The sequence below is a fragment of the Podarcis erhardii genome (genome assembly GCF_964252035.2).
Source record: "Podarcis erhardii genome assembly, chromosome: 4".
NCBI classification, from domain to species: domain Eukaryota; kingdom Metazoa; phylum Chordata; class Lepidosauria; order Squamata; family Lacertidae; genus Podarcis; species Podarcis erhardii.
The window spans coordinates 69,912,079-69,936,419 of record NC_138508.1 but is presented as its reverse complement, the minus strand read 5'-3'; the positions used below and the strand labels follow the sequence as shown (position 1 = coordinate 69,936,419).

The 24,341-nt window shown below is 41.2% G+C and overlaps 1 protein-coding gene across 2 annotated transcripts in view; it reads right to left on the bottom strand.

Annotated features, from left to right (window-relative positions):
* The window catches only part of MID1 (midline 1), a 283,968-nt gene that overhangs the window by 145,478 nt on the left and 114,149 nt on the right, over positions 1-24,341 (bottom strand). The window contains exon 1 of one of the 2 annotated variants that reach the window (XM_081858700.1): positions 2,614-2,822. The exons of the other annotated variant lie outside the window; for it this stretch is intronic. The gene's annotated coding sequence lies outside the window, so the exon portion shown is untranslated. Of the gene's footprint in view, positions 1-2,613; positions 2,823-24,341 lie in introns of those variants that run through there. 2 annotated transcript variants of the gene reach the window in all.

Here is a 24,341-nt window from a genome sequence, read left to right as displayed (position 1 = left end):
TTCCCTTTCTCTCATCTTCCTTGTAGCCCCTAGCACCACCCCCAGCTGCTCTAGAAGGTTCAGCCATCAACTTTGATGCATTCAGCTGAAGAACTCCACAGAGCAAAAAACGGAAAACATAAGGGTGAGATCCAGTATCGCATGAGCAGGTGTCTGTTTGTGCTGTGTGGCATCTCCACCTCGCCTCCATTCCCATAAAATCTAGAGACCCCCCACAGAGCAGATATGGGGGGAGGGGCATGAAAGGCTGGAGGACAGAGAAGAGAAACCAGAAGTTTTGTTGTGTAAGGATGTTGCCATATGTATATAGGTTCTGTATAGTGTTCCCTAGTTATTTATCTGAAGAGGACTACAGAGCAAACACTGCTGTATTCAAATCTTCTTATAGACTGTTAAATCCTAACTCCCTCCAAGGGTGATGGCAAATTCCCCATTGATTGCAAAGCATGTGCTTTTTATTTTCCTTAAATTGTTAGGATAAACCAACCCCACAGTAGAGATTGTTGCTAATTTGGATTCAAAGATCTGCCATTTTCCTTCACAAATCAGATTTGAGAGTTTTATGCCTCAATGAAAATAAATTAATACCATCAGCTGACAACCAATTGGGGCACAGCAGAGCACTTTAGTAAACCAGGATGAGCAGCCTGGCATTTATGAACTAAGTAAAATGGAAAAAGCAGCCAATTTCCATAGCTGCTCTCAACAGGTGTGTAGCTGTGTAGGTGTCATTCTGCATATACATGTTAATGAATAAATTCTTACTTTGAAAAGTGTGGAATTGAAACACAGAATACACACAGTTAAAGTACGCAGTAATCTATATAAAACCAGAAATGGCCATTTGGTGGGTGTGTTTCTAAAAAAAGAAGCTGCTGGTTAAAGAGTTGGCAAAACTGGGTGTATACTAGTGATATTTATATTTCAGAAAACTAATTTGAACTAGTGACACATCTAAATGAACACTGAGCACAATGAATACCCCTGTTGAGACTACTCAGGCTTTGCATGAAACAACTCAGTAAGTAACCAACCACTAACACCACTGTGGTATTATGTGACAGAATTTTTTAAAAACCGTATTACCCTAGCAACCAGTGTCTGTGTGAGAGGAAAGAATGGAGGGAGGAGGTGGAGGAAGGGCTAAATGTAAAAATTGTTTACAGTGGGTCTTGTATTTGAGATAATGAAATCACATGACTCAGCAACACTAATGTTCATGCAGATACACTCCACCCCACCCGCCACCACTCTTTAGGGCTCCATGACAACCCCATTTCCTAAAATTAGCACCCTCTTTCCAAGCTACAAAGCACCCACAGTAATGACCTGCTTCCTATACCACTTATGCATGACTATGGCCTGCAGACTTTTGCCCTAACAGTTGATGGCTTGAATGAGATCTAAGTCAGGAAAAGCTGAAGATAATAATGTAAATAATATAACACAGTCGCTTCTTTGAAGTGTTTTGGGAAGGTGGGATGCAGAAGAAGAGAAAGAACATGTCTTTATCCACAGTAATAAATATAAAGTGTTACTTCAGATAGGAATGCTGAATAAAAGAGTAAGAATTTAATCACAAGGAAGGAAGGAAGGAAGGAAGGAAGGAAGGAAGGAAGGAAGGAAGGGTGCTACAAAAAAACATGTCAATCATCACTTTAATTATTGTCAATCATTCCTTACTTTCTTGATTTGTGATTTCTTACTTGACCAAAAAGAAAGGTTTTGTTTGTAATTACGTCTATGCTATCCATGACAGGCACAATAATTTTTCAACTTTTCCTTGAAATTGCCGTCAAGCCAAGTTTATATATCTCTGCTCTGTCAAGGAATTTAAAACTTAACAGTTCCCACACATATATAAAATGAAGCAAGAGACTCAAACAAAATACAAATTGCCACTGTGGCATATATTCCGTAAAAAAACTGGAATAATCATAGTTAACTCAAATAGCATTTGAGGTATATATTGAGCCATGCTGCTTCATTCAAATGTAGCCAAACATTACTGCATTCATTCCTTGTTCTTAGATTAATTTCACTTCTCCCTACCTCTTCAGAAGGTATTCCTTCCTTTTCACCTTCCAGAAGGAGTTGCTTGCTTAGCTTTTGTTGCTAAGACAAGCAGTCCCTGTTGTCTTTGTGGAGCCTGTGAAAAATAGGGTTCTAATATATGTTTCTCACACACACCCCAGGAGATCTGGAATTAGTCCAGGAAAGTGACAAAGCTGATAACATCAAGAAGGCTGCAAACGGATGGAATGGCTCCCCCTCACCCAAAATACTTCTGAAAACTTTAAATATATCCGAACAGTTTGGTACGACTTGATAAATATTCTCCCTCCCTCCATGCTCCCCCCCCCCCGTTTTAGATTAAGAGTACTTTAGCAAAAAGGAGAAAAACAACTTTTCCTACCAAAAACTGCCCCCTCTGTACTGTAAATAGTCCCTCTTCAAATATTAGGTAGCTTTACTGGGGGGGGGGGGAGGAAAGACAATGCAGCGTGTCCTCAGTATCATTAACCAACTTCCCTTCCTCCTGAAGGAGTCCCTTCAATAAGGCAATTACAAGAGCATCACAGAACAGGAGAACAAGGGGAAAAATAATCTTACCAGCTTCTCTTACAGTAGGGAGCTGAAAAGAAAACCAACAGCCCCCAGCTGCTGCATCACATGCAATTCGCCTCAATGGAAAGAACTCTGAAAGGCTAGTCTTCTAGTTTAGTTTCTTCTCAGCTCTCCTCTCTCTCTCTCTCTCTCCTCACAAAGCCATTCTCCTGTTCCCTAATCCTCTCACAGGAAAAAGCAGCACAAACCAAACGACTTCAGCAGAATGAGGTGGGGTTGGGGGGGGGGGGAGAGTGTTGAGAGTGAAAGGGGGAAGGGAGAGATTCTGCTGGCATTCAAGCATCGCAGCATGTTAATCCTCAGAGCGGGGATGCAAACAAAGTCGCCTACACACATTTGGGCACCCAGATCCACATTCCATACCAATAATGCTTCATGACAAGGCATAGAAACCCAATTCATCAACCTCTCAGCTACTGTTTCAAAGACACGCCCCGTGAAACTTCTTGAACTTCTGCTAATGGGCTTCATTATTCCACACACACACACACAAAATTAGACATTAATTCCCGATTAGCGGCTTTCTAAAGTTGATAATGAGCCTAAACGAGCTGGCTGCAATTCTGTCTGTGCCTCCCTTGTCATCACCACAACAGGGGCTGAAAGTTTTGTAAAAGTATACATTTGTACTTCAAAAGTAATATATGGGCAAGATGTATATATTTTTTCCAGTAAGGGTCTGAGGTAAAGTGAAGCATTTTATTTCAAAATTCAGTGGACACAATATCTTCAGATTTTGGTAAATTGTACAGGCCAAATGAGCTGACGGGGAAAAGATAAATTTATCCAAGAATGTACACAAGTTTATTTACACAGGAGCATTTCCTTTCCATAATGGGAAGAAAGATAAATCAAAGATCTGAAAAAGCAGATGGCACCATTCCACCTCATAAAGGACGGTGGTTAGCCTTCAAGTAATAATTTATGAAGACCCCTCCCCCCCTTTTTGGTCCTGCACTCAGCAGCAGGCCATTTGAGCTTTTCAAGCAAAATAAATAGACTTCAAACCACCAGCTTCAAACACACTAACTTTTACGAGTGCTGTTTCAACCTGACACAAGCCACTTTGTTCGCCTGTGACCCTGTACCAAAATGTGATTTTTGATGGATGAGGTTCCCTCCCTTCATAATATAGGTTGTCACTTCATAACTATGTGCCAACATTATTGTTCGTCCCAAGCCAAAACGAAAACAAAACGATCCATAAAGCTGTTTTAAGCATGAAAATGGAGCAAGCAGATGGACGCTGAAAAGCTAGAGGACCAGAGTGATAGGAATGCACTCTTCCATCCTTCCTTTCTCTCACTCTCTCTCAAACCAGTGTGGGAGGCGATAGCTAAAGAGATGTTACTAGGAGATGAGGTGATGTCATCAACCTCCAAACAAAGCTTAGTTCAGCTCAGAAAAACAAGAAGCTTCTGCAAGGCACATTTTGTTTTATGGGTATCAGCAAGAAGCATGTGGCTTTTTCTGAATTTGTCCTTATAACACAGTTTGTAAAAGTTTCGACATTAATTTTACAAAAAGCTTTAAACATGGAAATCCTCACATACAAATGAATAAGTTCAATACAAGGCTGTTTAATAATCTCAAACGAGCTAGAGGTCTCCTGTACTATAATGCTTCAAGCATCAACTTTGTACTAAAACAGGCATGGAATATATTTCTTAATGGAAAGCATACAGTAACCACTAACACCAATATGCTCTTATTAAAGAAAGTGGGCTTGTGCCATTAAATACTCTGTAGGATCATACCCCAGTCATAGGTAGATCTATGGTGGCACATAGATGGACTTTTACTGGACATAGCTTACAAGAGAAGGAACATCATTGACAGGTATTTGTTGAGGACAATGCTCTCCTCCCTCTCCCTCTCCCTCCTCCTCCTCATTGATTTGGCTGCTCTGCTCTGAGAAAGTAAAGAGTAAGAGATGGGACAACAAAAAAGGGAATAGCACAATGATCCTGCATGTCTTGTCATGTCCCTTTGATAAGAAGTGCGGATTGGACCAAGAGGGAGAGAGAAGAGAATAGGTGTCAACCCTGATAAAGAGAAAGAGGTGTGAACTCAGGTAGGGTGGCATACTTGACAGCCCCCTAAAAATAACCCACACTATACAGCACTATTCCATGTAACTCAAACGGGGGAAATCTGTTCTACAACATTGCATGCCAGTTGTGATCCCATTATGACCCCATCAGCTGAGATGCAAAGAACTGCTTAGTCTCACACAAGGAAATAAAATTAGTCTAGTGAAATATTTGGCTTTCCCCTCTTTTGAACAACTGACTCCTATATCATATTAGAATGTTAAGTTTTACTATGATCAAGAAGTCTATAATGTGAAATAAATACATACTGCAATGGCTTCTGAAAGTCCTGTTTCCTAAGCAGTTTCCCAAGTAGCGTGAGTGCATAAGAGGAAAACCTAAAACTTGATTGAACTTGTGGCTCTTTGGATTCTGGTGTGGTTTCACTGATATGCTTTCAGCAAGCCTTCTAAAAAAAAATTATCCAAATTGCTACCGGACTAGGATTTGAATTGCTTTGAATTATGTGCTGTTGTTAGTTTAAACTGTTCTTATGTTTGCAATTGTTTTTCAAATAGTGTTTATATTTGCAACTGGGATGCCTCAATGGGAAGTGATTCATGTATGAAAATAACAACTAGCTCTAAGGTAGTTGAAAGGTTCTCAGGATAGGACACATTAAGTTTTCCCTTTCTGCCCAGTAAATATCCCATGCACCACAACACACTTGCATGCTGTTCAGTAGGGAACACAACAATGCCACTCAAAAAATGGAGATCTATAAGATTGCCTTACTCACCTTTTATATTTTCACTCTTTCCACCTAGCAGAATGAAAGCCCCAACCATGATACTGGCGAGAACACAATTCTCAGGTAGAATTTGTGATTAGGTTGCCCTCTGTGCTGCAAACTACTTGTCTTATAAGCAGTCAAGATGACACTTCTGCAGGCACTGTGGCATATTGGTAATAGGTAACTACTTACCTTGGAGCTCTGGCACTGGGGTACACCCTGCAAGACATGGGGCCTTTCAAACAGAAAGAACTTGTTTGGCACCAGCTTGGCTGCCGGAGTTGCTGGAAGGCGGCGTACAAGGCACCACCCAACCATCTTAGGGTCTCCAACTCCAAATTTATGTAGCGTTCACTCCTTAGCCTTTCCCCAAAGGCAGCAGAAGTTTAGGATCAGAGTTTTCTATCTCGTAGATGGGCTACCTTTCCAGCCTGACAAGCCCTGTCTGCCCCTCATTTTCCTCTACAACCTATGCAGAAACTGCCTTATGGACCACTGAAGCCACTGTTGGTCTCATCCACTCAATCTGCCAGAACTTGCCTTCGCATGCAGGGGAAGTCCTAACTCATTGAGGGTTTGAGACCCATCAGCGACCCTCACCTGGTTTAGCCAGCAGGGTGGGGACCAAAGGTGGACAAACTACCCCAGAAGGAACATGACATTTCCTTCCTATTACTCCTCCCCTAACACCCCCATGCAGCACATAGAAATAACTGCTAGCCTGATATCTGCAGTGCCACCACTGCAAATGGTCAGAGAGAGTGTTGCAGTTTTTGGCCCAGTGGGAATAAGTGACACAAAGAGCCAAAAAGATCCAGGGGCAAATGGAGTACACTTTACTGCTAGAAAAAACTATGCACTGACATGTACTTTGTATGCAAATATCCCTGGGGCTGTGTTACCTGAGATTCCGTTCTGGGTACAACACACTGGTTCAAGCAATTAAATTCAAGGTGAGGCTTGAATTTCGTTCATAGGTAAAAACTTTTATACTTGAATAATAACAGCATCAGCAACAGTAATTGGAACTGGAACGTGTCCAGAGGAGGGCAACCAAAATGGTCAAAGGCCTGGAAACGATGCCTTATGAGGAACGGCTAAAGGAGCTGGGCATGTTTAGCCTGGAGAAGAGGAGGTTAAGGGGTGATATGATAGCCATGTTCAAATATATAAAAGGATGTCACATAGAGGAGGGAGAAAGGTTGTTTTCTGCTGCTCCGGAGAAGCGGACACGGAGCAATGGTTCCAAACTACAAGAAAAAAGATTCCACCTAAACATTAGGAGGAACTTCCTGACAGTGAGAGCTGTTCGACAGTAGAATTTGCTGCCAAGGAGTGTGGTGGAGTCTCCTTCTTTGGAGGTCTTTAAGCAGAGGCTCGACAACCATATGTCAGGAGTGCTCTGATGGTGTTTCCTGCTTGGCAGGGGGTTGGACTCGATGGCCCTTGTGGTCTCTTCCAACTCTATGATTCTATGATTCTATGATTCTATGAATTGTTATTTTCCAGGGCCATATAAACCAGGAGCAAAACTGAAATCTGTATAAACTGCACACAAACTGGAATCTAAATAAGACAAAGGTGGGTAGAAACTTGGGGGATGTGGCAATAGGCATGAGCATATGGTAGACAAGCCAGCTACTTAACAGCTGACAGAAACTGATAGAAAGGAACTGAATCTGGCATTTGCCATAGAGGAATGAACCTGCTTCATTCAGACAATGGCTTTAACAAAGAGCAGCCAGTCACCATGTGCTATGCTTGTCTTATGAAAGGGGTACCAACATGTAAAATTTTAAATTATCTTGGCAACATTATATTGCACTAATGGGTAGCAAATACATATGGAATCAGCCTTTGTTCATAGATAAACAAAGAAAGAGAGGATCCCAGCAAGTCAACAATCAAAATCAGTTGGTTATCAACATATATGTCCTGTATTTCCCCAAAGGGAAATTAAATTCTCCTTTCTAGAGAGAGTCAGCCAGTTAACTCTAAGAGTCAGGCTTTGGAAGTATGAAGCATGCTGTAATATGTACTGGTTCATGTCAGTAAACTGGCAGGGGGGAAGAGTGACAGATTTGTTGGGGGGGCAGGGAAGCTGGCACACATAAGGTGACTACAGATATATTTTTTTCTTATTCGCTTGCTCCCAATTAAGCCTCCTTTGATCCATACCCTGTATGTCTTTAACACCTGATTTGCATAGCACTGACTCCTTTCTGTGTTTCTTGGATTCACAAGAAAGAACAAAGCTAAAACACCCTGGTAGTAAACCCTAAATTTTTAATAGCACTTGTAAGTGTTTGCCAAATGCCCTCCTTTGGTAAGTAGAGCAGAGTAGGTCCTTTGCACTGGAAAGGATTCCCAAAAAACTCAACATTAAAGAATACCAAACTCTTTGAGGGCTGCCAGTGGAACTGATTTGTTTAGCCCAGAATACTGGCTTGTTTTGTTGTTCTGCTGCTTGAAATAAATTTTCTGTAATTACAGAGCCTAGGTGGAAGCAACAACCAGCATAATGCTAGCAATTTACAGCACTCTTCTTGATTATTTAAGTTAAATATTGTGCATTCCAGGGAGGGGGAAATGCGTAAATTAAACAGAATAATACCAAATATTTTCTGCCAAAGGCTATATAGGAGAAACACACTATTACGACAAACAAAGCTTTGCTGATTTTAAAATCTAACTTCATGTTTCCCCGTCTCAATGAAAAAAAGAGAGGGATCATCTTATGTATTACTGTGCTTCTGCAGGACAAGTGAATCTCTCACACAGCTCAACTACAACTCTAAAGAGGCTCCAGCAATATGGTAGGTTGCTGGTCTGGTCTGGAGTGTCCAGCCAGATGGCTATCAGAGACAGAAGCTGGAGCAGCAACAGCTGGTGAGATGCTCCAGTTTTTGGTGGCATGACTCACGATGGGGTTAACTGTGCTCAATTCTTTAGCCCACTAACTGGTTGAATAATGCCCTGCTGCAATCTCTCCCACAGAGGTCTGGGTCAAGTAACAACATTGTTACCAGAGTAAGTGAAACTACAGCATCCATTTGCAACCTCCAGATTAACAGGTGAGATTGCAATCACACAATGAAAAGAACTAACTCTGCAATTCAATTAAATGGAATGGTATTTGCTGCTAGAGAGACAGAATTGCTTTCTGATATACCTCTGAATTCCAAAATAACTCTAAGAGCTCCACTGATGCCATCAGTGCAGACCTTTGGGAGAGATGTCAGGGTCCCTACTCAGCAGAAGAAGCAGGAGGGTTCCTGCCAATGCAAAACGGGCTGACTTTCCATATTTTGAAATAAGTGAAGTAACACACATTACCATCTGTTCTCCCAGGCATTTGGTAGAATCTGATGCTCTGCTGTCATCAATGCAATTTTTGAGGGCATTATTTTGTTAGTATATGGATTACTTCTGCCTTCTAAAGCCAGTATTGTACTCGCAATACAGTACAGTACAGTACAGTACAGTACAGTACAGTACAGTACAGTACAATGAGAACAATCGGAAGTTCATCTTATTTACCCTGTATTTCATCCTTTACTTTTTTCTTTCCTTTCCCTTTTCTATTTCTGTAAAGTATGTGCATATAGTTTGTATATATTGTATTGTTGTGTAGGTTAATGTTGAAAGTTTAATACAGATTTTTCCAAAAAATAAAAGAAAAAAAATTAAAAATAAAGCCAGTATTGTAATTTTGTTTGAAAGTTTTCTTGGGACTAATAAATAAATCATACCCCCCCCCCGCCTCAATAAAACCATGAAGTTCAGAATCTAAAATTACCTGACTACACCACTGAAAAGAATCTTTACTTTCCATGTAGTTTCTTGGGCAAAATCATGGAGTGACTCACTTGTATATAACAATGCTCTAGTTGCATCCCATACCGCACTGATTTGTCATGACAACTGATCTCCAGAGATGCTGTTGCCAACATCCATCAATTCCTGCTCTCAAACGTCCAACCCCTGAAATCTCTGTGTGGAAGAGCCTCCTCTTTTGGCTCTCCAATCCCTTGTCTTGCCCAACTTTCCTACGATTCTCTAGCACTCCAGTGCAATTTACTGTTCGAGGAACTGGACATGGAGGAAGGGGTAAATTTTCTTCATGATTGCAAATCATCCCCTGTGTGAGATAAGCCACCAGGTGCAAGCTCAGCCAAGCCAGGTGCTACGGCAACGGCCCAGTGCCGTCTATATAAATAATTAAGGCATATCAGCTCATTAATCAGTCAATGAATCTGTCAATTGGTGTCTGCATTATGTCTTGAAATGCTGGAGCAACACAAATATTTTGTACTTGCATATATCTGTATCTGTATCTGTATCTGCAAAGCCTACAAACTGTATGTATAAGTCAACCACTGGAGCTGTATTACTGAAGCCTAATATTCTGCAATAATAAATTATCTTGGAACTTAAACTGCCTCTGTGTGTTGACTGGAACTGGGGGAAACTTCTGCTACATGGGTAACGCAAAGTGCTTTTTTTCTGGGGATACTCAAGGGTACGCAGTACTGGCACCTTTTTTAAAAAAATGTTAAAAGTGTGGCACTTAGTGTAACAACTTCATGGTGAGTACCAGCACCTTTTTTTCTAAAAATAAAATAAAAAAGCACTGGTCTTATTCTAGATGACATCCATCACCCATTGAAAATGCTCCCTTTCCCCAATGCATCACAAAAGGAGGCATCACTTCTTCAGTCTTTAAAAGATACCAATCTGAAAAGTACTTTGTCCATTTCCTTGATACACTGCTGATTTATATAAGGACTTCCAAAAGCTTTTAGACTATGGAAGCCTCTAGCCAGCAACTTGTGATTTTAATTAGCACAGTATCTTTAAAAATAAAATACAACTGTGAGGATGCTGAAAAGCTCATTACTATGAAGCTCTAGAGTCAGTGCTGGTTTCCTGTAGCTCTCCCAACACTATTTAAGATGCCACATTTGAATTATAATGCCCTGAACACTCTCATGGCTGCTTTCCCCCCTCTCAGTCTTCATGGGCCAAGAAGGGACAGCCTTTCTGTGCAAAGATAAATATTAAGCATGCACAGGAAAGCACATTCAATGTTTGTCCACCCTCCCCCGCATCTCCATATCTTGGACCAGAATTCGTATCTCTATATTTCTATCTTGCTGACCTTATTCTATATTTATTTTCTGAACAACAACACGAGCTGTTCAGAGCCTGAGAAAAGACTGAGGCGAACATTTAAATGAGTAAACTAATACATAATGTATTTTATTTGCACATATTCAGTATGTGGATGCTCGAAAGAGAGAAGTCCCAGGCAGTTGGGGGAGAGGATGCAGGGGAATGAGACTGGGAAAACAAACAAGGCGGCAGATAGTGTGCCAGGAATACTATTTCCTTCTTCTCTTTCTGGTTAAAAATCATACTTGAGTCCAGAAAAGCACAAATAATTCCAAATAACTCAGCAAGCTGAGTTAAATAAATAAAAAACACAAATGTACACACAACCAACTCTCTTTCAGTAAACAGAAGAAATTCACATTCGGAAGGGTTTGTTTTTGTTTTGTTTGTTTTTTTAAAAAAGCTTGTTCTTTGCATATTTCCACTGGTTCTTAGATAAATGAAATGGACACATGAAATCTGATGAGCCTTCATGCGCAGATAGCAAGATTAAGGCAAATAGGATAAATATATATAAAGGTAAAGGTAAAGGACCCCTGGACGGTTAAGTCCAGTCAAACTTGACTATGGGGTGCAGCCCTCATCTCGCTTTCAGGCTGGTCATGTGGCCAGCATGACTAAACAGCTTCTGGTGCAATGGAACGAAAACTAGAGTGCACGGAAACGCCATCTACCTTCCTGCCACAGCAGTACCTATTTATCTACTTGCATCGGCATACTTTCAAATTGCTAGGTTGGCAGGAGCTGGGACAGAGCAACGGGGGCTCACCCCATCGCGGGCATTCGTACCACTGACCTTCTGATCGGCAAGCCCAAGGGGCACAGTGGTTTGGGCCACAGCGCCACCCACGTCCTTACAGCAGTGGTGTAACCTGGTGGCGATTGGTTTAGACCACAGCGCCACCCGCATCCCTAAATATATATAAGAATGTGGAGAGGGTGTATAATAAACAGGAAGCTTACATAGAAACATGTTCCACTGAACAGTGGAGTTTACTTCCAACTATATGTCTTTAAGACTGAGCTCATCATTTGCAATCTGCTTGTATGCATGCATGTGCTTTCTTGGTTCATTTCCAAGGACAATGATGAATGCAAAGCACATTGCACATTAAAGTGCTATGGAAATGATAAAGTAACATTGGAGTCATTATTCAGATAGGAAATGATACTGCTCTTAGTAGGTTATGCTAATAAACCCTTATTAGCAATAATAAATCCAATTTTCCATAAGCAATATAAATCTCAACTGAAAGATCATCATCCAAAGTACTTTGATAATATAAGAGCCCAAGGGCAAATGAGAGTTTATTGTATTCAAAATTTGTAATACAAATAATTGGCAAACAGACACACTGAAATTTATAAACAGTATTTTATTTATATATATAAAAGGGAAAGGCACAGGGTCTTGAGCCTCACGGTAATCCTTCAGTGCCAAAAATTCAAGGGGTTACTTAGTTATAAAAGAAAGGCAATTCTGTGTGTGATGCAGAACACTTTCTTTCCTAATTGTTGCCTGCAAGTATAGAGAAAAATAAGAATCAGCAAATGCATAAGAGGGGAGATTTGGATTCCAAGACCCCAGCATAGCTTTTAAATCAAGTAACAGCCTACTTAAGGAGCTCCAGCTCAGAGCAAACACTGAAGCAAATTCTTCTCCAACTTGGTGACATCAGCCTAGTTAGAGCACACATTTTATAGTGGGTTATCACACCCAGCAGTTCGAAAGCACGTCAAAGTGCAAGTAGATAAACAGGTACCGCTCCAGCGGGAAGGTAAATGGCGTTTCCGTGCGCTGCTCTGGTTCGCCAGAAGTGGCTTAGTCATGCTGGCCACATGATCTGGAAAAACTGTCTGCGGACAAATGCTGGGTCCCTCGGCCAGTAAAGCGAGATGAGTGCCGCAACCCCAGAGTCGTCCGCGACTGGACCTAACGGTCAGGGTACTTTTACCTTTACCTTTTTAGGATTCCAGCGCATCCTGTAAATCAGCGTTTTCTTGAAAAGATGCAAAGAGGAGCTGGGAAATTGCTCTCCTTTATATGGTAAGGCCTGGTCTGGGTACAATCCATACAATTAAAACACCCCTCCTCCCAATAACCTGAGACCTTTACTTTGTTAAGGGTGCTGTGCACTGTTACTCTCTGGGGGTAAACTACAGTTCCCAGGATTGGGGTGGTGGTGGATGTGCTTTAAATGTATGGTGTGCATGCAACCTAAGGAAGCAAGTGCATTTCATCATCTACTTAACATTAACGGGGCTGAGCTCTGGCATTAGAACAAAATTCTGGAAATCAGTTGTGAGTCTTGTAGTCCCTTGAGGACTACAACTCCCAGCCAGCATGGCGAATGGTCAGAAACGATGGGAACTGTATATCAGAAGGGCCAAGGGTTACCTGTTCCATTGTAGATTATGTCCCAGTTAGGAATTCCATTTCTCTTAACCCACTAATTAGCTAACATGCCTGCCATTGCCTCCCCTGGACACATCCATGACTCTACTTCCTTCAAATCCTTCCTGAAAAGTCAGCTTTTCTGTGATGTCTTTGATTTCACTCCTTAGTCTTCGTCTATCACTGAAAATCACAGAATCATAGAATTGTAGAGTTGAAAGTAACTCCAAGAGTTATCTAATCCAGGGGTCAGTAAACTTTTTCAGCAGGGAGCCAGTCCACTGTCCCTCAGACCTTGTGGTGGGCCAGACTATTTTTTTGGGGGGGGGATGAACGAATCCCTATGCCCCACAAATAACCCAGAGATGCCTTTTAAATAAAAGGACACATCCACTCATGTAAAAACACTGATTCCCAGACCGCCCGCGGGCTGGATTTAGAAGGCAATTGGGCCGGATTCGGCCCCCGGGCCTTAGTTTGCCTACCCATGATTCTAATCCAACCCCCTGCGATGCAGGAATCTCAGCTAAATCATACATATAGAATTTAATTGTGTATAATTGAAAATAGGACATATTCTTCCTTTTTACCCTCACTTCTATAATCCCACTTTTTAATGCTACTTTCAAATTTTAGATGGTGAGCTTCCTAGGAAAGTGTGCCTCTCTTCCTATTATTCTGTAAAACACAATGCACATTGATGGCATCCTCCTCATCCCGGATTATATCTGAGTACTCTGGGGGGGGTGTGTGATTCAGATCCCTATCACTTCTTTACTTGACCCACTCCCATTCACTGGATCCCGCGGCTTCTAAACTCCCTCCTCTGTGTGGAGATCTGCACTTGTGCAGTGGATGTACACACATATTTTAGTTTGCAGGACAGACTGGATCACACCCTGGTTTCTGTTTATATGGTATGTGATTTGTGTTTGGGGAAATATACTGGTTATGGTCTCATTTGTGGTTGTGCATGTTTTATTTCTTCCCTTTCACGAGAGCTGAGAATTAGCACACATTAAAACCACTGGATTTTGGGGTGCCTTCTGCAGGTACCATTGAATATAGTTTTTATTACTATTGGGCTGCCTTGTTTTCTGTTAAATTCATTACGTCATAATTACTCTTTATGGAAACAAAGATTTCTAGGTCTAGGTTCTGAATTAATGTCAGTATTGTATGAAGGCACACAAGTTTATACCAATCCCTTAAGAGTATTCATCAGATATTGGTGGTTGAATTTATATGACAAGAAAATGACTCTGCTACTTTAACTCGCTATTATCCAATAAAATAGGCAAAGCAGCGAGAAGTAGGGGAAGAAACAGAATACATCAGTGATCCCACCCACCCCTCCATTCCTCTGCACTGGTGACAGTGATATTCATATGTATCTCCAGGATGGCTAGAAACACAACTGCTTCAGCTCTGCATTCTCTGCACTTCCACTGCTGTTTTGAAAAGTGATGTACATATGACGTTAGACACAATCCATATCTATCATGTCAAAGCTTATGAAATACTGCATTTTGATGCATCTTAAGCCAATTTACAAGAGCAATTCACCTGTTTAACACACATGCACAAACCGAGTTGAATGGCAACGTAGTGATAAATCATGGGATAAATTTGCATGTGGTTGGCTTTAATAAACCCGTGAAAGGACTCATATTGCATGCACTATGTGGCTCCTTCCAAAAATTACAGTGAGGGGGAAAAACATAATGGGGCATATGGCGGCCAATAGAAAATTAAAATGTTCATTAATACACTTCCTCTCCCCCTTTTTTTCTCCCCATCTAGTTTTTAGTCCTTGTTGAAATGCTAACTTCACAATCATTTCCCTTCTTCTCCATACTACATTTTCGGTATCCATTTCCATCAGATAAATTTCCCTCTCAGAACAAATCAATGTGTCACTCGTGAAAAAATGTCAAGCATGTCCATAAAAAGTTTCCATATGGTTTGAATAAATCAGTTTTAAAACTGATTTTCCTTAAAGCACTGCAACTTTGAGATGGTTGCTGCAATCCTTTGTCACATCTCATGCATGGAAGGTCCAGCTGTCACTGGGAAACAGCAACAAGTATCAGGAAGGTAAACATTCTCTCCCTTCAACGAAATCGTTTGATGCTCACAAGGCTGTTTTTGTTTTTTTGTTTTTAAAAGAGTTTGGCCCTTTAGTGCTTAAGTGTTACATCTTCACATGCCACATGAAGAAAATCTAAATGCTTCCTCCTCCTGTCTACATCTGGAATCCAATAAGTCTGTAGGAGTGATATGCTGAGATTGCTAAGAGTTCAATGAAATAAAATAATTTCAGTGCTTCTAGAATAACTGATAGTAGGAATAAAGAGAAGGTTGAGAACTTTAACATGCAGAGGTTATGCAAAAGGAAGAGCTCCCTCCTATGGCTGATCAACTCCCATCTGGAGTCGGCTGATGAAACTCCAATCAGAAAAGAAACCCATAAATTATAGCTTCTTGGAGAAACCTGTATCTGGTATAACTCCAATTTTGCCTTCCATACACCGTGGCAGATAAAAACCTGATTTTGCTTGGGGCAAAGGTGAGATGCTAATTACATTCTGTAATCAAATCAAAACCTCAAGGCAAGCTGCAAATGCTCAGCCTGCCAGCAATCCTTCATAAACATATTTCAATTACACTTTGCCAATATTTTAAGGAAAAAGAAATTGTTTCTCCAAGGCTAATATTTTGGCCTTTGAAAGATTGCATAGCAATTGCAAAATAGCATTAAAGATGCCCCTGGGCCAAAATATTATGAAAGCATAGAAGTCACAGCTGCCAAACATACTGCATTATCAGCAGGCAAGCCTGCTTGCAAGGATATCTCAATGTCCACATGAACTCCATGGCAAGGAAAAGCGAAGCGAACATCTGCTACGCTCAGAGCTTACAAACTTGTCCTTTGCTTGCTTCTAGCTCGTTCCTCCTGAAAATCTTTAGAAAGCTCCCCAGGATGTAAAACTACAGCATATACATTTTTTACCTTAGCTGCCTGTATAAACTTGTTATAGTTTGTCATCTTCTGTGATGAAACCTACCACCAAGCAGGGTGTGTGTGTGTGTGTGTGTGTGTGTGTGTGTGTGTAATGAAGAAATGAGTTTTTTGGGTTATTACATGTAATAAAAATTACCATAATACAATACTGAGCAAATGCCTGGGTAGAAACATTGTCACTGTGCTGTGACATTAGTTAATAAAAGGCAGAGATTCTCTATACTGTAGCCCAATCAACCATTCATTAATTGCATTGTATACCACATTGATGGTTCACAAATGATATGATAATGGCTTAAAGATGCATTTTCAAAAAATATCCTAAGGGTGTGCTTGAATCTGCTTCATTCCTCCTCACACTACATTCATATTGGGGGGGGGAATTAAATGGTCAGTTAAATTATCTTGAATATATGGAAGGAAGCGGGTAGCGCTGTAGTCTAAACCACTGAGCCTCTTGGGTTTGCTGATCAGAAGGTTGGCGGTTCGAATCCCCACGACAAAGTGAGCTCCCATTGCTTGTCCCAGCTCCTGCCAACCTAGCAGTTCAAAAGCATACCAGTGCGAGTAGATAAATAGGTACCGCTGCGGCAGGAAGGTAAATGGCATTTCCGTGCACACTGGTTTCCATCACAGTGTTCCATTGCATCAGAAGCGGTTTAGTCATGCTGGCCACATGACCCAGAAAGCTGTCTGTGGACAAACGCCGGCTCCCTCGGCCTGAAAGCGAGATGAGCGCCACAACCCCACAGTCGCCTTTGACTGGACTTAACTGTCCAGGGGTCCCTTACCTTTACACGTGCACACACACACACACACACACACACACACACACACTAAAAGGAACATACACATATATGCAGTAGTAGATGAACCCTGCAGGCAAAGGGCTTCTGAGGATGTAAATGCTGTCAAATTTTGAAATGGATAACTGGAGTTTTCCTACATGGGCAGCTCTTAGCGTTTTTTGGAGTGGGTAAAATAGGCACCATGGTATCTTCTAGTGTTTCGGTTGCAACTGGTCTGAAAACTGCAGGTGCGAGAGACATGCCCCTTGATAAGAAGCTTGCCAATCTGCAGACAAATCGGTCAAGCGGTTTTAGTGCTAGTGGGATGCTGTAGAGAGATCCTGCTTTGCCTCCGACAAGCACCCCCCCCAAAAAAAATCATAGCTGTCAACAATCCCTTATTTGGCGGGAAACTCCCTTATCCCAGCGCCGTGTCCCACTGCTGTCCCTTATTGATGATGTCCCTTAAATTTCCCGGGTTTCAAAGGAAGCAGCTCCTCTCCCTCCCTCCCTGCCGGCCAATAAGGAGTCTAAGAACAACTGGGGAGTGGAGCTTGCATGCCTTGTGCCAATCAAATCGGCCGCGTTGCCTGGGGACTCGCCTTTGCTCAGCGCTTCCCAGCGGAGAGGTGATGGTGGTTTTCCTTGCTGCATCCCCTTTGCCGGGTTGCTGTGTTGTGGGAACCACCGCTTGAGGCTTCGTTTGGCTGCTGGCTGGGCTTTCTGCCTTTGGCTCGGAGGGGCTCAGAAGCTGAACATACCTGTGCCCACAAAATCCCTTATTTTGGCTGCTGATCCCTTATTTTCGAGGCTGCTGGTCCCTTATTTTCAAATCTGTAAGTTGACAGCTATGCCCCAAATCCATCCATTAAACACCCCACTTCGCCTTGATATTTTGATAATTGTCTGAATCTGATGCATACCTGTTTCCTTGACTAAAACTTGTTGCCAAGAGATATTTCCCACTTTTCAGTTAGCCACACCCTATCCATATGTTCAATATTGCCCCTTGCCACTCATTTTATAGTGCTCACTAGAAATCTCCCAAGTAAGCATCTCTTTATAAGAAATGCCCTTCAATGACACAATCCCTACACTCTGCAGTCCCTTCTCTGTGAATAAGGGTGTGGATCGCTTTTTTTGCCTGTCTAACCCAACAGCGACTCTCCATGCTGCAGGACCAACCTCTTTTGAAACTGATGGGAGTTTCTTAAGCAGTTTCTGCTCAGTTTGTCAGCCACTCAAACAGGAAAAGAAGTGAATTCCACAGAGTACAACTAAGGCTTTGGACACTCCTAAAGTAGTTCTTTGGAGCCAAGCCCTTATGTTGAATCATTCACAGTGACTCCCCTATAGAAATGCAATGTTGACTTCTTAAGAAACATATGGTTGAAGATGGGGGAGGAGAGAATAAGGACCATGTACTGCTAACGGCATTGCGCCAACTTAAAATGTGCTGGGCATGCAAAAAGGAATTTAGGAAAGCTTTTCATGCTCTGGGCTATAGTCAAGTCATTTTATTACGGTCAATGTCCAGTATGATGCTCTGGGCCGTAAGCCTGCCTTCAAAAGCATGACCCCTGTGCACAGTTATGCACATTTCAGATCTAAGTTGCATTGCAATCCTATTGGTGTAGCCAGTTAAGAATGTTGAATTTAGAGCAGAGAGACTCTGGTTTAAAACCCCAAGAAAGCCATGAAGCTTGCTGGGTTGGGTGAACTGGGGAAGGTGGTTATGAGAATAAAATACTGTGTATTGTGTATATTACCTTTAACTCATTGGAAGGAGGCTGGAATGAACATTTAAGAAATCAATAAAATGACTCAGCACTGTTTAAGTGTTCAAAATTCTATGGATTGTGCCAGCTCATTCCCTAGTTTTATCATAAACAGCATCTGCATCTTCAAGTCAAAACAATTCCAATGCTCCCAAACTGTACCAGATTTTGAATAATGTAATTAATAATACAATTATTCACTCCTGAGTTGAAACTGCTTGACGTATATACATTTATATTAATATTAAATATTATAGCAAGTCAGGTTTTTTCACCAAATCTCTTGGACCAGATCAGTTTATACCTCTCCTGACTAGGCTACATATAATTTTAGCAATAGTACTTTGTTTAGTCACTTGTTCATTGATTTATATTTGGAAAATCACGGGACAGACAATATCCTTTATGTTAATCAAGTTTTCATTTTTACAGTTAAAAGGTCGAGCCATTTGTTAAACATTGTAGTCAAAACAGGAACGAATAGGTGTTTCCAGTGTGTTTGACATCAGTATAAATGCCTTCAGCTATTACAGAATATGTTGTGAGCACAGTAAACAACCCCCAGGGTGCAGTAATTTCTCAGCAGTACACTCAACACCTGCACGAACACATTTTTTCATTAGTAGGTTCTATTAAATGCTTATACAGTCACCAAGAGAGTTTAAAAAATTCTACTAGGTGCCTCAGATTTCTTGGAAAATTAAGGTACCAGGGTATTTCAAAGGCTTGGTCGTACAATTCTCTCAGGAACTTGTTGATACTGGCAACTGAAATTATAGGCTACACATGGCAACTTTCATCATGTGTGCAATAATCTAGTGCCCCCCCCCCCTTTTAAGAATATCAGATTTATATCCAGATTTTTCAGAAATGGCACAGTATTACCGACAAGAAGCTTTGAACATGGAATAAAAAAAAATTATAACAGAACAGCAATGTGTCTGCCTGTTTTATCTCTGCAAAAGAAACCATATCGTGAACTGAGCCTGCATATTTTACTGCTAGCAGCAATTAATTTCTGTCTCCTCAAAATACTCATGTCACAGTCCAGCTCCATTAAACTTAAGAGCTGTCAGTGTTATCCTCTTCACTGTAGTAATGAGAGGGAGGGAAATGGTTGGTCCAGTGCTATAATTTGAGTATGTGAATCAGGGCCAACAGGTAAAAGGGGGGGGGATTGTGGGAGATAATGCCACAGAGTTAGGGTAAACCTGGCTCTGTCTTCATCCATATTGGTGTGGTTTCAGTGGAAATGATCTGAACCTCACCACCAAGTTCTTTCTTGTGTGTACAGAAGCAATTTGCGTGATTAAAGATGTACCAGTCTTTTCAATTTGGAGAACAGCTCTGATTGCATGTCTCTTTTTGTCACGAACTCAGAAGTGAGTGAGGAAGCCTTTGGTCCTATAGAAGTTGCGTGTGCTCATTACAGAATATACCTGACAAAGAAATGTATTTTAGCTGACAAGCCAGTCACATGCTATTTCCCACTGAAGTCAGCAGAGGTTGGGCCCGGTCCTTGCTGGAAATGCACATTAAAAGTGTCTCTTTATCACTGTTTAGGGTAACGCTGAGTCTAGACTTGCAAAATGCCTTCTTTTATTAAAAGGGCTGCTCATAATTTTTAACCTTAACATTATACGGCTGCTATCACAACTCCAGACTATCCTTTACTTGTGAAATAATTGACTAGTAAACTTGCATAATTGTTACAAGCTCCACTCATAAAACCTCCAAATAGCTTTTCAGAATAGACTTACAGAAAAGGTAAAATCCACAGACTTCTAAAAGCTTCCAGGTAGCTCTGTGGGTGGGCAGCCACAGCTCAGTGATAGAGCATCCATTTTGCATGCAAAAGGTCCCATGTTCAATCGCCTGCATCTCCAGGTAAAGAGACACTGTCTGAAATACTGTGAAGCCAATGCCGTTCAGTGTAGGTGACACTGAGCTAGGTGCACTGGTGGTCTAACTTGGTACAGTGGTACCTAGGGGTTAAGAACTTAATTTGTTCTGGAGGTCTGTTCTTAACCTGAAGCTGTTCTTAACCTGAGGTACCACTTTAGCTAATGGGGCCTCCCGCTGCCACCATGCCACCGGAGCACGATTTCTGTTCTCATCCTGAAGCAAAGTTCTTAGCCCAAGGTACTATTTCTGGGTTAGTGGAATCTGTAACCCGAAGCGTATGTAACCCAAGGTACCACTGTATAAGGCAGCTTCCTATGCAAAGAACTTAGATTTACTGTTACGAGTAAATCAGCTCTTAATAGTGGAAGCAACTGCAGGGTTATCTGGTTCAGTATTTACTTTCTACATACGATGTGGTCAGGAGGAAACAAGCAAGCTAGAAGACCACTCTCAATGTCACTATGATGGAGATACAAACATTATGACAACCCCACTCACAGACACAGTATAAACAGATCAAGTCTAGAGTTCTGGTTAGAGGGCTCGACCAGGGCTCAAATCCCCTGATTGCGTTTCACCCATGAAACCCAATCGGTACCTTTGAGTCAGTTACCAGCTCTCAGTCTAATCTACCTCACAGGAGTGTGGGAAGGTGTGTACACCACCTTAAGGTCATTGGAGAAAAGGTGGTATATAAATATTATTAAATAGAATAAATAAAAACAGGAGATAAAAATCCATTCAGCCAGGTAACATCAGTCTTTGATGGTTAAGAAACATAACCTGAAGTATTCTCACCTGGCCACAACACATAAATACTCATTCTTCTGAGTAATGGCCCAGCCAAACTTTCCCTTAAGCCTGTCCCTCTTTGCCCCATTTTCAACTTGCTTTGGGTCTGGGTGTTCCCTCTTGTGATTTTTGCCTCGGAGTTTACTTGGGAAAAGACCCCTGAACCCCCATGTTTTCCCGTTCATTATAACCAATAGTCCACTTGTTGTTTTCTGTCCACCTTCAGCTGCACCCACCCAGGCTAGAGTCAGAGAATAAGAAAGCCAGAGAATAAGAAAACAAGAGAATCAGACAATAATCTAACACATACAAAAGGAGCCGAGACCCTTCCAATGCACATGTTTTGCACGGATAGTATATTATCTGATTGCAATTTTTATATGAATGCTAAACAGGCAAAAGTAAAACAAACAAATTAAGCATGCCAAGAAAACTGGAACTGCACTGCTCGAAGCAGGAGAGACAACTGGAAAAATTATCCTGCTGGAATAAAGGTAGGAATGGACAGCCCCAAACACAGCTCCCAAGAAAGCATGCAAAATCCCCCCAGGAGCTATTTTAGGACCGGTTCAGAAGAGGGACAATTTTTTCTTTGGATTTTCCATGGATTGACGTTTGTTCTGATTCAGCAGTAAACTGCGGATTTTCCCAGGGAAGTGGTGGGACACAAAAACAAAAGCCACATTTCGGACTCACGGTAGATCAATACAAAATACTAAAAATCATGGGACAAACAAAAATGTGGATGGGAACAAAAATCTGATACTCTCTCTTGCAGCAGTGAAAATTCATCAATTCCTTTGAGTGCCTGACAAAAACATATAAAATTCTTCTTGCTGACATTTCTGGAAAAGATGCAGGAATTGGGCTCTCACAGATCTTGCCCTAAAAGGTTCTTCAAGATGTACTCCACTTAAACAAAAAGAGTATTGAATGTGTTCATTGGAAAAACAGTGGTGCCGTTATTAAAACCTTGTTTGTTTAAAACCTGGGCTAAAACTTCCACTCTGCTTGGAACTTTGTTCTAAGCATTTCAAACATATTGACAGAGGTCACTCTCCCTGAGTGATGAGGTCAGATTTGTGCCCCAAGAGTGGGGGAAAGGGGGGAGGGAGAATAAAAAAACAAAACAAAACCCTGAACACTATCTTTCGCATTTGCAGATTGCTGCCAAGTCTGTTCTCATGCCGTCACGTTGGCCCTGAATACCTGACAGCACATTAATATTGTCTCTCCTGGTAACTTTATCATACTTTCTAGACAGATGAATAAGATGTACACCATTAGCAAAGTAGTCATGGAGACACAAGAGAAAGATGATGGGATGAGAAAAAGCGCATTTTAAAAAATTGTTTTAGAACATGACATTTCCAAAGTTCTGCATACCGTTGATAGTGCTGCAAAATCACTTTCTAGCATATGGATAGCAATGAAGATTGTTATGAGTCATGAGCATTTTCTGGCTGGTGCATTTGCTATATGAGGATATTGAGACAGATCAAGACCAAGTCCTGAGCTAGCGGCGGAGTTGTCTTTCTTCCTATTCCAGTCTGTGAGTAAGTCCCTTCTTTATCACAATGGTTCTTGAGAAAAATCAAGGAGAAATGATATATCAAGGAAAAATGATATATCAAAGGAAAGGATGGAGAAATAGATAACATTCCAAATGACAGGGAGCTACATCACCCCTAAGTATGCCTCTCTTTCAGGTTCCAATAGAAATCTGTGGTGTTGTTGCACTTCAACTCCCATCTTGGCTGTGAGTCCTGGAAGGCCTGCTGCCTGCCTTGCAGGCCTTTTCCACCTGGCCTGGGACTGACTCCAGCTACAAAAGTTGAGGCTGAAGAACAGACTCTTGGGCTGGGGTGTTGTTGGTGGGAGGAGGGAATTGTTGATGTTGTTGTTCCTTTGAATCTTTATTTTAGATATTGTTGTGAATTATAAGGAAATTGTTCAGTTTGGTTGTGTGTTTTTAAATGTTTTATTTATTGTTTAGTTCTACTTTTGTTATGTTGTATTTATGTGATTTTTTTCATCTTGTAAGCCTCCTGGAGCATGGCTGGAACAGTGGAAAGGAAGCATACAACTAAAATTATGTATGCATGCATGTATGTATGTATGTATGTATGTATGTATCATCCCTGACCATTGACCAAATAGGCCAGGGTTGATGGGAACTGGAGTTCAACAACATCTGGAGGGCCAGAGGATTTTATACCATTTTCAGACTCTGCTCCTATATTTTCAGCACATGCGGACTAGTCCATGAGGACTAGAAACATGTTGTTTAAAAAACAAAGAAATACAATCTTTTAGGACCCCATGTTCTACACAAAACCTTTTGTTGTGTCCCACCCATATTAACAGTTCTAAGTATAAGTCATTTTAAAACTAAGGTAAAGAAAACTACAGTACTCCTAATAAACAAACTTAAAATGAAGTGCAATTTTTCTCCATTTTTTCCCCTACATCTTCCTTAGATGTAGACTACAGAGATGTGGGAGGGTGCTCAAGTGGAAGCCTTTATAATCCAGAATATTATAAAGTCTAATGAAGATAGACATTAAAGTACAGTAGCTTTTTGTCTCAGAGTGTGGCACTAGAGAACTGCCTAATGAGGCCTTCCAGTATATTTTCAAGTAGAAAAGCAGACAAATGATTTTTCAATTAAGGAGACTTCCTCCAATTTCTTTACATGAACACCCCTTTCAACTCTATTTTTAGTTTGAGTTAGGGAGCCTGTTGTAAAGTTTAAAATGGCTAATGGAACCGTTTCAAAACAATCTGCAACCTAACGATTTAATGCAATTGCCAAAGTACAAAGTAATGCAGCAATTACTTAAAATAATAAATTAGGCTGGAGTCCTTACCTGGGAGTAAGCCTCAACGAATTCCACAGGACTTACCTCTGAGTAGACACAGGATTGCGCTATTATATATATGTTGGAATCTTACGTTAGAAAGCACGTTGATTCCAGATAGCAAGATTGTTCAGCAGAGCTGCTGCAGTTGACCACATCACCACCAAC